General features: G+C 37.1%; 1 long non-coding RNA gene and 1 other non-coding gene across 2 annotated transcripts in view; one reads left to right on the forward strand and one right to left on the reverse strand.

The window, feature by feature from the left end:
* Positions 1-490: 490 nt before the first annotated feature.
* Positions 491-562, reverse strand: TRNAH-GUG (transfer RNA histidin (anticodon GUG)). Its single transcript has one exon. It is a non-coding gene; the product is annotated as a tRNA-His (tRNA).
* Positions 563-5,926: 5,364 nt separating this feature from the next.
* LOC131200966 (uncharacterized) overlaps positions 5,927-16,242 on the forward strand; it is a 29,910-nt gene continuing 19,594 nt past the window's right edge. Inside the window, exons 1-2 of the long non-coding RNA XR_009155746.1 lie at positions 5,927-5,958; positions 10,805-10,861. This is a non-coding gene — a long non-coding RNA (uncharacterized LOC131200966). The remainder of the gene's footprint in view (positions 5,959-10,804; positions 10,862-16,242) is intronic.

Genomic DNA, 16,242 nt, shown 5'->3' on the forward strand with positions numbered 1-16,242 from the left:
TAATAAAAAAAACTTTATTGAAATTGCAAATGATGAATTACTACTGTACTTTTCGGAGTATAAGACACACTCCCCCTCCCAAAAGAGGGTGGAAATGTAAGATTGGTTATTATGGTTAAGAATCCAATTTTACATTTACATAAATTTAATTTATGTTAAATATATTTTATAGTTGAAAATGGTATATTACTGACCTGCCAACTTTTTATATGAATTTTAAAACTCTGTACTGTTACATGTGTACATCACACAATGGTAAAAATATAGGATGATGTGCAAATAAACTATTCTTCATCTTCTCTGTTCCCAAATTAATGAGCAGAAAAGCAACATATAAATGTTTTAAATGTAATTACACAATCTCAAAGTAATGTATTCAGAACGTACGCTTTAGGTTCCAGTAATGTGGCTATATATGAATACGGCTCGGAGAAAGTCTTTAGCTTTTTCGTGAAATAGATTTTTAAAAATTCATGCACTTGCCATTTGATGCCATGACTCGGATTCGAACCGAGGTTGCTGCGGCCACAACGCAGAGTACTAACCACTATACGATCATGGCTGGCTGGCTCTGCTTTGTTCCAAACAGCTCTTCCTTAGAATTGCAGTGGGAATTGCCCAGAGTCTGTGAGACGAGAAGCACTGACAAACAGTTTCATAATACTGCTGATCTCAGAAATCTCAGAGTCGGGCTCTTTTTTCCCCTTTGTGCTTCTTTCTGTTATCAACCAAATGCAGTTTTAAAAAAACTCTTTGCTATGTTTGTACTGGAAAATATGAGCCTCTTCAAAAGCAAAATATTCTTCCTACAATGGGAACAAACTAGTTTAGGATGCAAGAAATCAAATCATCCTAAGTGAGAATCATTTGGGGTGAGGATTTGTGATCTTCCAAAACACTTCCCTAATAAAGGAGATTTATAGCTCAGGGTTGAAATGAAGAGTCCTTGGTGCTCTCGGAGCTTGGCTGTTTTCTTGCAGATGTTTCATTACCAAACTAGGTAACAACATCAGTGCTAATTTGGTAACAAAATGTTTGCAAAATAACAACCAAGTTCAGAGAACACCAAGGATTCCTCCCCCACCATATTGTTCTCTCTCCCTTTTATAGTAAATTTCCAGTTATTTATACATTCCCCAAAATCTTGTAATGATCATAAAGATTTTGAGCACCACCCATTTCATCTTTGTTTACTTTTTACAGTGTTTTACTGATGTTTGTTAGGGTGGGTCAGCTGTTACAGCTGGATTGCGCCAGCTGCTTAAAAGGGCTTTTGTAAAAGGGCCACGTGTTCTCCATTTTTAATTTAATGATTTGCAGCTGAGGGGCATATGAAGTCCTGGAAATTTTGACTGCAGCTCCTAAAATGCCTGTAATGACTATATATTTTTTTAATGTGGCAGATGAGAAAAACTATTTAATATTTGGGGAGTAATCAATTCACTATGTGAATTAAATTAGATGAAACTAAATCTAGTTTTTGTCATAGCCCTTCCTATTGGAAAGTTTTCTTGAACTTATTAGTTGAATGGTTGAATGAAAGAAGGCATAGCCAGGTTATCCTAGAACAGGGGTGTCAAACTCACATTGTCATGGCAATGTCACATGACATATCAGGACTTTTTTCCCCTTCGCTAAAATGGGCATGGGCGTGGCCAGTGCGTGACGCATCTGGCCTATGGGCTGGGAGTTTGACAGCCCTGTCCTAGAACACAACCAGATTAAGGAATTATTGGTTAGTGCTTCTTTTTTATATATATTGTATAATTATTGTATTGAAAATTATTTGCTGCTAGTGGGAGTAGACCACTAGCTATTTATATTAATTGCCCCTCTCCCCTTTTTTAATGCTGAGAAATAGTACACCCTTTTCTCGTTTGTGCTCCAACTTATCTCTGAATGCTTGAAACAGCTGGCCATTATAACTTATTCTTTTAGCAGCTTGGAAGTTGTAAATATAAGATTACTTAGTTGATTTTAGTGGCCTAGAATGTAACTAGTAGTATCTTGAATTTGCTGTTTTTCTCAGTCAATCTGTACTTGTCCTTTATTGACCAGAAGGTGGTGCTACATACTCATCGTTGATTTGTGTCTGTGGTTAGGAATGGGAGAACTGTGGTGGGCTGTGCCTACATTTAAATATTTTAAATGGGAAAACTTAGAAAAATTTGCAGCTAAGCCTTTGTGGTATTTTCTAGAAACTAGAACAATAATTCAGTTTAAAAATAATGCTGTAGCATACCATAGAAAGTTAAATACAGAAACGATCAGGGATAGCTCTCTTGTGTAATGACAGAGCATGTTATTCTTTCTTTGGTGCAGCAAAGGTGGGATCGGCATAATATGAGAAGTAAAAACTATAGTGAACACTACCTTTGGACCTGGGAAATATCTGGTTTCATATTTATTCTCTGCCATTCATTCATTGGCTACATTGAATGCTTGTTTCTTGGCTTAGTCAGTTGAGAAGAATGTGTGGACACTTTTTTTTTAAACAAGTTGCAGAATTCTGCAACCAGAAACCCATGGTTAATCCTGGTTGACAGTTTTTGTCCACTTTGGGAAAAGTGGGTATAATAAAAACAGGATTTGAACCCACACTTTAGTGTATGATGATGACTTGTAACATTGATAAGTAGAACTTCCAGCACCAGTTCTAACAATTTCTTCCAAGCATACTAAAGAAGGAAGACAAACACTTCCTGAATATTTTGGTTTATTTAAACCGCAATATAATGGTCCAAATCGGACTATTGCATAGTCTCAGGTTTCAGCTTCATTTCACCATACATTTTTAGAACAAGGTGAAGCCAGTGGTGGGATTCAAATAATTTAACAATCGGTTATCTGCCCTAATGATTTCTTCCAACAACCAGTTCACCAAACTGCTCAGAAAGTTAACAATCGGTTCTCCCAAAGTGGTGTGAACTGTCCTGAATGCTGTACAAATGCTAAAGAGAAGTTATAACCATAACAGTTGTGCATTTACAAAATATCTTTACCAACTTATAAAAATGAAACTACTGTGTGTAAAATCAGATGGAGTATATAGTAAAGATTGAGATTTATATTACATCTTTCAGAGCTATGATTTTTTAAAAGCAATTCGCAAATAACAGATTGAAGCAAAAAATAAATAAATCAGAATTTGTATGTTGTCTGGATGATAAATACCAGACCCTTCCTTCTGTTTCATTCTGTTCTTGCTTTCAGGGCAGGTTGAATTAGAGTATTCCTCCTAGCCGATAGAGCAGAAGCCACCTCGTTGTACCTGCTCCTTGAATAGCTGGCCACAGAAGTATTTCTTTTGTTAGAATATTTCTGAGAGATGTGTGTTCCCATAAAGTGGTGCGTAGGTTTAGAGGTGGAGCTCTTGTCTCACACTCATGAGGCTGTGAGTTCGATCTTAGGTAGAGGCAGATATTTCTCTCTCTGGGCACAATGACAATATATCTGCGGCAAACTCCGCATTGGTGACAGGAAGGGCATCCGGCCAGTACACTTGACTCCATTCAGTTGCCCTGACTCCACCCCGATGCAAGGGATTATGGCAGGGGTGAAATTAATTTACCTTCCCTACTGGTTTGCAAACATGCGTGCGCCGTGCACATGCTCGCTTTGCTCGTGTGCGCCATTGTATGCACATGTGCAAAGCCTTCTGCGCATGCGCAGAGGCTGAAAATTGTCACAAAAAAGGGTCATAATGACATCCGTGTGGGTGGGCGGGGCTTTGAGCAGTCGGCCCTACTGGATTGCACAATCCAGATAGAACCAGCTGAATTTCACCCCTGGATTATGGTGTCATTAAAAGACCAAAAAAAAAAGAGATGTGTTCCCATCAAAATTCTTCTAGATATGTGGATAGAGTACTGAGTTTTATCATTGAGTTGTTATGAGGTCCATGTGAAGCTGCCCTTGAAAAGGATTTGGAAACTCCAAATGATATGCAGCGGCCACATTGCTTTCTGATAGCATTTTGCTGACCGTATTATATTAGTCTTGGATCAAGACTAATTTATCTTTAATTTTATCCCAGATAAAAATCAAAGTCTTTCTTTTTACCAATAAAGTCTGAAATGATAAGAGGGCAAAATACCTGAAAGAGTACTTTACCTGCGTATACTTGTTAATTATTTAAAATCTGCTTATGAGGCCAATTTGTGTATTCCAGTATCAGATGGGTTCAGGATGGCAATTTATTGGAAGTAAAACTGTATGAAAAATTATTTAGGTTTCAGCTGGTTTATTCTTTAAGTATTCCATAGAGCTTAGATCTGTTTTTTTAAAAAAATTAAAAGTGTTTTTGTCCTATTGCTATAATTATTATGAAATTTATACCTTATGTTGCTTTGAGATAACCCAGAAATTTTACAAATATACAAATGATGGTTATAATTATTAGAAATTGGCAGAACTCTTAAAGTATTATTATTAGCTTGTGCTAGCTCTCATCCAACATTTATGCCAGGGACTAATTATTTTATTTTGTATTTAATTTTCATTTATTTGAAGGGTTATATTATAAGATGCTACAACATCCTCATCCATATTATTTCTGTGTGTCATTCCTACTTGGTTTTGAAAAAGATGGCATGAAGTTGAGATGCTGCTGCAAATATTTATTGTAGTTGGTCTTTTTAAAAAAGTGCTCTAAACAAGTTATACTTGACACAAATTCCATCTGATGGTTTATCAGTCTATAATTACACTTGGCTCTTGCATCTTTTTGGTTGGAATATTCTGGGCTGATACTGCTTTTACCAACTGGTTAAAAATACTTGGTTTTTATCAAGAAAATATATTTTCATTGCATTTACTGAACAGCCCTCTTAATTCTAACTTTAACCAGCTGCTATGTTCATTTGGGTTAGATGAAAATTTGTGCCTGGAACTGAAATCACTTTAAGGAAAAGCCAAAATGGGTGCATCTTGTTTTCGAAATTCTCTTCTTAAATACTACTTGTTGGTTTATTACCTTAAGCTTAATAACATATTTGAGACAAGGTTCTCCTATTTTGGTTTCAACATTGAGTTGAAAAAACTGCAACTTTTTTTTTTAAAAGTTATTCCTCTTGAAACAAATTCAAAGAAGGAAAACAAGTACCTTATTTCTCTCCATGATTTATATGTGCAATTGCTAGTTGATGCAGACGCCCATAGAAACTTGATTGTGAATATGTTCCATAGAACTCATAGGATGCCTGAGCAAACATATTTTCAGCTTGCTAGCCTTCATTCCTTCCATTACCATAGCTGGATGCTAGTTCTTCACAACTACAGTCTTGTTTCTGAATACAAGGAGAAATAGAGCTGTAGAGCTGTACGTCACTCCCAGAGTGATGAAAACACATCTCAAGCCAAGAAGTACTATTGCAGGTTTGCTGGAAACCTGATATAAACATGTCATATTTTTAATGGGGAAAGGAGGACAGAACTAACAATCTGTTTTTTCTTAGCCAACAGGCAAAAAACTTCCTGTACCCAGAATATGACAACAGCTGAGCATCAACAAGACTAACAAGAATTTATTGGCATTGTTTACCAAACTTAAAATAATGTATCCAACCCAAGCAAGATAGGCAATACTTTACATGATACTTAATAAAGGAAATGTCCATCACTTCCAGAATTTAGTGATGGTAGGATGCAGTTGGAAGGTATTTGGGTGCCTGATTTCAACCTCTGCATAAGAGGGAAATTATCACTGTCATTTTTAAAGATGTGATAGAATAATTTAACAATCACATAGAGTATTATGCATTGAACTGAACTGGTTAGAACTGTAAAAAGAACAAATTGTTCAATTCTAGATAAAGTAGACTGCTGACTAATAATGAAAATAATGCTTGTGTAGAATTGTGAGGTCAGGAGTTACTGGAGAAGATCTTGATGCTTAAAAAATAAAAGACAATTGCAAAAGAAGGAGATAAAAGAAAAGATGGCCAGATATTATCACAGGTAATACTTTATAAGCATAAATGTACAATGGTATCTATCAGGTGATGAAGAGCTTATTGACTGAAAACAGCTTTCCCTTCTGGGCAATAATATAAGAAATCTCAATCACAAAATGCTCAAGATTTACTGGGTTACTTATCCCAGTATTATTCTAACCAGCTGGACTATTCTGCATAGTGATTCCAACAATTTGCCATGTGTGGGATAGATCAGTGGTAGTCAACCTGCCCACTAATAGGCATTCCAGCTTTCATGGTGGGTGGTAGGGGTTTTGTCCGACACTGAAGCACTTTCCTTTTTAAAAATTTAATTGATTTTTAAAAAAAATTTCATAGCATTATTTAAAAACATTTTCATTAGGTTTTCATAAAATTCCCCGTGACAATTTAAATTTCTGAAAATATACTATTTGTATTGCCCGCGCATAAGTTTAGTTCATGTTACATAAGTGAAAATAAATGGCGCTATAATGCGACCGCAAACAAAAGAGCCTTGTCCCAGAATAGTTTGCACATCTCCCCCCCACATCACTCAACTGTAACAAACAAGCAGAGCTGGTAGCCAGCATCCCCCCAAACCCAATCCATGATGTGTGAGAGGCATGAACAGATGACGATACACGGCGCATTACTGTAGAACCGGTGGGCGGTTAGAAAATTTTACTACTAACAGAGATACAAAAGTGGGCGGTAGGTATAAAAAAGGTTGACTATCCCTGGGATAGATCATCTAAAATTATATGCCTCATTTAAAGAGGTATATTCATCTCCTAATAGGTACATTCATCTCCTAATAGGACAATTTTAAAGCCATACACAGTTTAGATTGCAATTATATATATATACATTAAATTATAGTGAATCACATCATAGTTGATTTTTTTTCTTGGACTTGTATTAAAGTGTGCTGTTCAAAGCTATTTCTGATTTGTGCAGTATTTCCTGAATTGGAATTTTGGACTGGCTGTGAGTGAGCATCCACAATTCCTCCCGCCAATCCCCCTCCCCTCCCATGGTGGCCACATACCATGCTAAGATATAGCTTCTATCATATAGAACCAATCTCATCATAAATTTTTGACAGATTGTACATCTTGACTCAGATCAACTAGATGATGCTGTCAAGCTCTTGTCTGAATATCTGGAGGCTGTGGGGACAGATTGGGCAGAACTGACTTAAGCTGAAGTGGTTGTGGGTCTTTATACCAGGAACAGGTTATTTTCACCTTAAAGTGCTGAATGGGGTTGCATTTTTCCCTTTGGGACTGGTGCAAAATTTGGAGGGCTTTTTGGACTTGAACCTCTGTTCAAGGAGCTGGTGGCAGCTGTAGCTAAGTAGGCCTTCTTACAAAGGCCTTCCTTCTAAGTAGGCCTTCGTACATTTTGTCTACTAATTGTAGATTGGGGGTGGGTGGAGGGAAAAAACCCTTCAGACAGGCTTTAATGCTTTGGTCACCTTTTGAATGGACTAATGCAATGCTCTTTCCTTTGAAAACCTCCTGAAAGCAACCCCAGAATGCCGCCAGATGAGCAAGCCAATGCATGCCCATGTAATGCTTTTGCTTTCTGAACTGCACTGGCTATTGGTGAGTTTTTGGGTGCAAGTCAAGGAGCAGATTATTACCTATCATTTCATAGGTGTCTACCTTCTAGGAGCAGGTTATCACTATCATGCCATAGGGTCTACCTTCTAGACTTTCTGTCCATCCCATAGGATTGGGTAGAGTTGGCATGCTCCAATTCGTACAAAGAGTGTCACCTGGGAGGACCTAGAAAATATGAATTCTCTCCATCACAGCACTTATTTTCTAGACCCAAATGGACTTCTCCCCCAAGATCTCTCTGGTCCCTACCCTGACTGCATTTCAAAAAGCCCTTGAAAATTTAGGTCTTCCCAAAGCCTGGGAAGTTATATAATGAATGGCAGTCTGGTCTCATACAGGTAATCCTTGACTTTCGACCACAAGTGAGCCCAAAGTTTCTGTTGCTAAGTGAAACGTTTTTTAAATTTTATGACTTTTCTTGCCACAGTTGTTAGTGAGTCTATGCAGTTATTAGATTAGTAACACAGTTGTTAAGTGAATCTGGCTTCCCCACTGACTTTGCAAAAGGGGCCTTAATGTGACCGCTGGAATACTGCAGCAGTCATAAATATGAGTCAGTTGCCAAGCATCCGAATTTTGATCATATGACCATGGGGATGCTGCAATTGTGACACACAGTGAGTGTGTCAGTTTAAGTTGTGTGAAAAATGGTCCTAAGTCACTTTTTTCAGTGCTGTTGTAACTTTGAATGCTCACTAAATGAACTGTTTGTTGTAAGTCAAGGATTACATGTACTGTTTTTAGAATGGATGGTCCCCAGAACCTTTATGGAGTTGGCAGCCTTATAAATTTAAAAAAAAAATATGGGAGGAATGCTGTAACTATGATCTGGGTCACTTCCCATCAATTTTGAACACGTTTGGACTTGTAAGAATATCCTGTGGATCCTCTTGCAAAATGACTTGGGATCAAAGGAGATCTGTTGCCCCATCTGGTTTCCTCTTCTAAAGTACATGACCTTATACTTTAGGTCACTTTTGTCTGTTTTTTCCTAGGACTATATAATGAGATGCAAATGTCCTTATTTAAAAAAAGTTTCTAAGGAAGTTTATTGAATAGAATCCGTTTGAAACTTACACAGAAGATGCTGCTGGTTTGCAGTATGGCAGCTTCTCATTAAAAAACTTTACCCTTTTAATATACAAAGGACACTGATGGGTATCAAAGAGCATTTATAACCATATTTTTGGTTCTGGGTGCATGACAGGAATCCAGCTTTATGATTTCGATCTACTAAGTTATCTAGCCCAGGGGTCCCCAACCTTTCGGATCTCAGGGACCACTAAATTCATAATTTTAAATCTTCTGTACCAGATATGATCTGCCTAATGACCAGCTGCTGGGCGTGGCAAGGTGGTCATGTGACTGGATAGGCATGGCTGGGGCCAACTTGATTCACTCACATCCAGAGGCACCTCATTGGCCTCTACTCACCCGTCCCCTGCCAGTCACTCCTTGCGTCCCTGCCCGGGCTCCTTAGGGCCCCAATAGGAAGCAGTTGTTGTAGCTAAGCAACCACACGAGAAAGAGTTGGCAAAACAGCTGGCTTAGTTCAAATTGGATCTGACTGAGAAGGTGGCTCCACAGAAGCACCTCACTGAGGACTATGAGCATAGACTTTCCAAGCAGAGAGAAGACCTGCGGGAGTGCAAGGCCAGGTACCGGCGCCTGGAGACTCAGCTGAGATGGTCAGTCAGTTCCAGGCCATGATGCAGTCCCATTGGAACAAGGTCCTCTGTCTCTTCACCACCAGCAGCACTTCCCTCCAGCATTTGCCCAAAGCCCCACATCAGGAGGCTGAAGCAGACCCCGTCGAAATTTCTGCCCCCTTCCGACCCACACAAAAAGACCCTGAAGGGGGAGACTCTCTGCAGCAACACAAACATTCATTGCATGTATCTGGCCCAGGGACCATAGTTTGAGGACCCCCAATTTAGTGCAATATAAAACAATGCAAATAATTTTTCTGCGGACCACCAAAATTTTCTCACGGACCACCAGTGGTCCATGGACCACCAGTTGGTGACCACTGATCTAGCCCACTCAGCCTTTCCTAACATGGGGTTTTCCGACATATTTGGAGGCCCTGGGTTACAAATGCTAAGTCAGCTGTTATTTTGTTGTAAAAAGATAAAGGTACCTTGCAAAAGACAAAGTGATTGTCTTCCAGTAGTTGATTCTGGAGAGTAAAGATGGAATTAACTTTGGTTTTCCATCCTCAACCAAGATGTTGCTTCAGATAATTGCTTATCTGGATAGAAGGAACTGTTGTTTTTCTCTCTAAGATAGATGGTAAATATCCTTTCAGTGCTGATTAATTGCTTCAGCAACATCTGGCAAACCTATTCAGAGCTTTGGTATGAGTAAACATACTGATACACTTCTTTGCTACTTATTCCTCTGTCGGCAAACAGCAGCTTCTTCCCTAATGGTGGGCCAAGCTTAAAATGCTTGGTACTGTAGAAGAGTTTTGTATTCACAGTGCAATAGAATCTATGAATAAAATAAAGCTCCCTGCACTCTAATATTATCATTCATATGCACAGAAATGAAAATGAGATTAATGTCATTCCAGCTAAACACTTGAGGGCAGATAGTCAATATTCAGCTATTATATTTGCCTTGTTGAGATCATGAACATAGCAGATATTCTGCGAACGTTTTCCTTTAATGGATGTTTAAAAGTAAAAACAAAATTTTATAAGGCTGTATGTAGATTGACTGGAGTAAAGTTATTAGACAGACTGTCTGCAGAGCTGCTTTCTTTTCTATATAAATGGCATGTTTAACAATTTATGATTATGGTTATGGGGAATCATAACCATTTTTATTTGCCTTGCATGCCATACAATTTAATTTTTTTTGGGCAGAGACTTTTAATAAGCAGGACAAGTGGCATTATTGTGATATTTTTTTCTATAAGAGTTTTGGTTTTTCTTTTTTCTTTTTTTAAAAAAAAATTCTGTTGTTTTGAGAAAGGATGTTTATCCTTTTTAAAAAAATATTTTATTAGATTATAGCATCAGACATTAAAATACAAACAAAGAGAAAGGGGAATAACAAAACAAAATAATGACAAAAAATGATACATCTAACAAATATAATAATTTTGATGTATGTTAGACATACATACAACACGGTGATGTTGATTTCTATTTTATAGTCCAATAATAAACACATTTCCATATAAAGTACTAGATAAAAAACTTCCTCTAGTATTGTTTTAAAAATTATGTTTTGCAGGGATTCTGGAAAAACATGATGTTTCTGAATTTGATTGATTTCCAAGGATTCTTCCAGGTGGGTAAATCTTAGTACCAACAATAAAAAGACTTTCATCCATTTCTTATCTGTTTTTTTAATTGATAGGAATAATGCTAAAAGACATAGAAGAGCTGCCTGGAGTCCTTTTAAAATTTGATGAATAAAGCAAGAAAAGTATTCAATAAAAGTGCTATTCTCAATCATCCAGGTCATGGTTGCCCCAAAAGTGCTTTTTCACTTTCTGGACTTTCTGGACACTCTGTTGAGTAGAATATATCTTATTGTAACTGTGGACTTTGATGGTCTCTGAGCTTGATTGTTTTCTTGCAGACGTTTCATTACCAAACTAGGTAACATTGTCATTGTTAGTAGAGAGTGGGGTTTGGAAGAAAATAACCAAGCTCAGACAGCACCAAGGACCCTATAGTTCAACCCTGAGCTACAAACACTCTCCTGCTTTCCTGTAATTTAATTCCATAAAATTACCTGAATTCTGCAACAAAGGACAGATCATTACTTCTATGTAACATCTTTCTGATATTATAAAAGTGCTATCCTTCCTGAGAAGAGTTTCTCAACTCTTTATGGGCCAGCTTCTTCCATCTCTCTTCACAGGACTTAATTTGTAGTTTCCTGATCACTTTTGCTATTTTCCTCTGAATCTGTTCCAATTTCTCTGAAATGTTTTTTATGATGTGTTACTCGGATCTTACTAAAACATAGTAAGATGCAATAATTGTTTACTGCGGTTTTGAAATTATACTTTTACTAACTCAGCCTAAAATTGCATTGCCTTTTTGCTGCCCTATTACACTGTTGACTCATATTCAGTTTGCATTCAATTACTGTTTTGAATTCTCTTTCACAATTACTATTAGTAAGCAGTTTTTCCATAATATATTAGTCCTTCTTTATTTTAGCTTGTGACACAGGAGAAATTCAGCTGGTTCTCACAAGTTTGCCTGAACAGTTAGTAAATTGCTTGGGCAGTTCGAAGAACTGGTTAAAAATAAACTGCAAGAGAGGCTCTCTCTCTCTCTCTCTCTCTCTCCCCACCTTCAATTAATAACTCCACTTAACAGTTGCAGCTGGAATGCAGCCGATATATGCTGAATCAAGTCAATAAACAACAGAAACTGACAGGATTAGGGCAGGGAAACCCATCAATCACCCAACTAGGGATGGGATTAACCTGTTCCCTTCAGGAGGAAGGACAAGATTGCAAACATTTTTATTATAAAGAGTATTAAGTAACACTTCTGTGATCAGCTGACCTTTTATAACTGCTGCAGTGTTGGCTTCTTCTTGTTTCTTCCTGTGGGAAAAGATACAGGAGGGGACAATGATGCAGCTTGATCATACATGCCGTGAATTTAACGCATGTGTGGTCCAGCCAGCAGTATTGCTTCTGCTGTGAAGCACCCAACTTAGAACATAGAGAACATAGAATAATAGAGTTTGAAGGGTTAATGGCTTTTGGCAACATGCCCAGGCTTTCAATTAGCCTAAGCAGCTGCTCTTTGTTTCCCTCTCAGCTGCTGTGTTTGCTTTGTGGTTGACTTTTTTAAAAAAGGGGAATGGCTGTTTTAAGTTTTCTGCATTGTTTTAGTGGTTCCTGGCACTGTCCTTTTGGGGTGTACTTATCTCACTCTTTTTGAAAGACTCTAGTGATGGAGCACCTACAATTTCTAAAGGCTAGCTATTCCATTGGTTAATTGGTCTCACCCTTAGGAAATTTCTCCTTAGTCCTAGGTTGCTTCTCTCTTTGGTTAGTTTCCATCCATTGTTTCTTGTTGTGCCTTTTGGTGCTTTGGAAAATAGTTAACTCTCTCATTTTTTTAGGAGTCCCTCAATTTCCTGACAGAACAATTAATCAGTGGAACAACTTGCCTTCATAAATTGTAAATGCTCCAACACTGGAAGTTTTTAAGAAGAGATTGAATAATCATTTTTTCTGAAGTGGTATAGGATTTCCTGCCTAAGCAGGGGGTTGGACTAGAAGACCTCCAAGATCCTTTCCAACTCTGTTATTTCTATCCTAAATATTGGAACAGTACTATTTTATTGTTGGAGTTGGACTAAGGAGAAATTTCCTAAGGGTGAGACCAATCAAGCTGGCCACACCCACTTAATCACATGACCCATTTCCCACAGAAAACACAGGGAGCCACAAAACCTGGGTAGGGGTGGCTGGGGAGGGTCATGTGACTAGGTGGGAGTCATATTGAGTTGGCCATGCCCAGCCACTCACATGACCACCAAGCCACGTCCACCAAGCCATGCCCACAGAACCGGTAGTAAATTTTTTTAAAATTTTACCACTGCCATCAAGCCACGCCCACAGAACTGGTAGGAAAAAGTTTTGGATTTCACCACTGGTTTGTAAGCAAAAAGCTTTGTTTCTGTTAATATAGTCAAATTTTATTATTTTGGTACTTCAATTCTCTAAAATCTGTCAATATTGCCCTACTTTTGTGCTATCTGCAAATCTGATTGATATTTACCCTGCCTGTTCCTTCAAATCATTAATAAAAATATTGAAGAATAAAGAGGCCCAAACTGAACCTTGTAGCTATAAACTCAGTACATTGCTCATTCCAGTCCATCAAACAACTCTTGTGGTAAGTTTTTAAAAAAAAATTAAAATGTATCCCCTTAATTGTCATGCTATTCAGTTCAGCTTAATTGGAATGTCATGAAATGCTTTGTCAAATGTTTTGTTGAAATGAAGATATATTATGCCCAGACCATTTTCACAATCTGCTAAGGAAGTTATCCAACAAAAATGCGATAGACAAGATTAGTCTCACAAAAGTTTTTTCTTGACAAATCCACATTGACGTCTAGTAATTTTTGCATTTTTTCAAAGTAATTATAGACTAACCATTTTCTGTTATATAATAAAATCTTCCAGGTATCTATAGTGGATTGACTGCTCTCTAATTTCTTGCAACTCCTCCACCCCCAAAGAAAAGGGCAACATTTGCACCTCTTTAGTTATCTGGCACCTGGCTAATCTCTAGGATTCTTCAAAGATTGACCAGACCATCAGCTAATTCATTTGGTTCCTTATGATGCAATGTACCTGTGTCTAGAGATCTTATTCAAAAATTGTCATATATATTATATACATTTTTATTAATTAAAGCTGCAAGCCCATCTTTTTATCCTGTTTTACACAATTTCCTAGTGCAACAATATTTTCACGTTGAAGAAGCTTAAAATAGAAGTTAAATGGTTCTGTCTTTTTGTTCCTATTAGCATTTTTCCACCCTATTTTTATTGAGTAGCTAGTATATTTTTCATTCCTTTCCCTTCCTTCCTGTACTGGTAATCCTTGACTTGCAACCATTCATTTAACATGCTGAATGCCAAAAAAGGTGACTTATGATCAGTGCTCAAACTTGTAACTGTTGCAGTTTCAAGGGTCACATAATAAAACAAAGGCAATGGTGGGGAAGCTGAGTTCTCTTAACAACCAGAGAAAAAAAGTTGTAAAATCAGGCATGGCTCAGCAATTGCATCACTTAGTGATGGAAGTTCTGTTCCTTATTGTGGTCATACATTAAGATCTATGCATATTTAGAAGTATTCGCTGCTATCAAGGGGTTGATTGAATTTTTATAGCCTGAATATGGAAGCCCTGATAGCTACTGAATCTTTATTGCTATTCTCCTTTTTTTATTTTTACTTTTTGAAATTATACACCCTACCTATATTTTTTGGGTATCTGTATATATTCTTCCTTGATTATCTTTCCATGTCCCTCTTTAATCTTCACATTTGCAGTAACTTCAACTATAACCACATTGGGCTTCCACTGTTCTTTTTTCTTCCTTCTTCTTTGGACTTGTTGCAATAGTGGCTTTGATGTCTTTTTAAAAAGAATTTCTACCCTTCTTCAGCTGTTTCCTCTAGTAGATAGTCTTGCCAGAAAATCCTGCTTTTCTTTGGTCTTTCGTTTTTTGGAAGCTAGGTTGTTATTTTTTATTTTATTTTATTTGAAAGCAATGATATTTGTTTGAGTAAATGCAGCTATTGGAAAAGATGCCAAGATGGCTAGACATTGTCACTAACGACATAAGCATAAGGTTACAAAAGTTCAAAGATGTGGTTCCTGACAGACAGTTCTATTGAAATGCTGTCCATCAGGTCATGAAAAGTCAGACATGACTGAGTGACTGAACAATAAGAAATTCAGCTTTAGTTCCCCTTAAAATAAATGGTCAGTTCCCCTTAATGTTCTGCTGCTTACATTTCCTCAGTCAAGCTTCTCTATCCCTTGGTTCTAGCTCAAGGGTAGCTGATCTTCTTGTTCCTCCTTCCAACTTCTAAAGAGAAAATTTCCTGTAAAATAAGTTGGGAATTTTCTGGTAGGACCATGCTTAACAAGGTTTCCTTCCCAATAGATGTTAAGTTAAAGTTCCCCATCATATCTCTTTGATATATCTGTATTCTGGAAGGTACCACCACATTTTCTCCTTATCATTCAGGCAATAAAATGTACAATATTAATTTTGCAGATAGTCATTGACTTACAACCACAATTGAGCCCATAATTTCTGTTGTTAAGTGAGGCATTTGTTAAATGAGTTTTACGCCATTTTATGACTTTTCTTGCCACAGTTGTTAGGCGAATCACTGCAGTTGGTAAATTAGCAACCCGGTTGTTAAATGAATCTGACTTCCCCATTGACTTTGCTTGTCAGAAGGTCACAAAAGGTGATCAAATGACCTTGAGACGTAGCAATGGTCAAAAATCTGAACCAGTTGCCAAGCATCTGAATTTTGATCACGCAATCATGGGGATGCTACAAAGGTCATAACTGTGAAAAATGGTCAGAAGTCACTCTTTTCAGTGTTGTAACTTAGTTTTTTTATTTTTTTTTATTTTCAGTTTTTTTAAATTTTATAGACAAACAAACATACAATACATAATCAATCATTCAGTGTATCAACTGAATACATCTTTTGTGTCTTCTTCTTACTCCTCCAATATTTATCATTTCTTAATATTATCATTTCATTTATTGTAACATTTCTCGCTTTACTATTAATACATTTCTCTCTCTCTCTCTCTCTCTCTCTCTCTTCTTTCTCCTCTTTCTTCTTCACTTATTTCTTTACAGCATTACCCTATATATAACTCTTCTCTAACCAATGGTAAAATTGTTCCCATATCTTAAAGTATTCCGATTCCTCTCTTTCATTAATTGTCAAAGTCAATCTATTCATTTCTGCACAATCCAATATTTTCTTAATTACTTCTCCCTTTGTAGGCATTTTCTCTGCTTTCCATCTTTGCACAAATATTATACTCGCTGCAGTTATTACATGTATAATCAAATATATATTTTCTTTACTAAATTTCTCTGGTAAGATATCCAATAGGAACAGTTCAGGTTTTAAATCTATAT

Source organism: Ahaetulla prasina, chromosome 6 (assembly GCF_028640845.1).
Source record: "Ahaetulla prasina isolate Xishuangbanna chromosome 6, ASM2864084v1, whole genome shotgun sequence".
Classification (NCBI taxonomy): domain Eukaryota; kingdom Metazoa; phylum Chordata; class Lepidosauria; order Squamata; family Colubridae; genus Ahaetulla; species Ahaetulla prasina.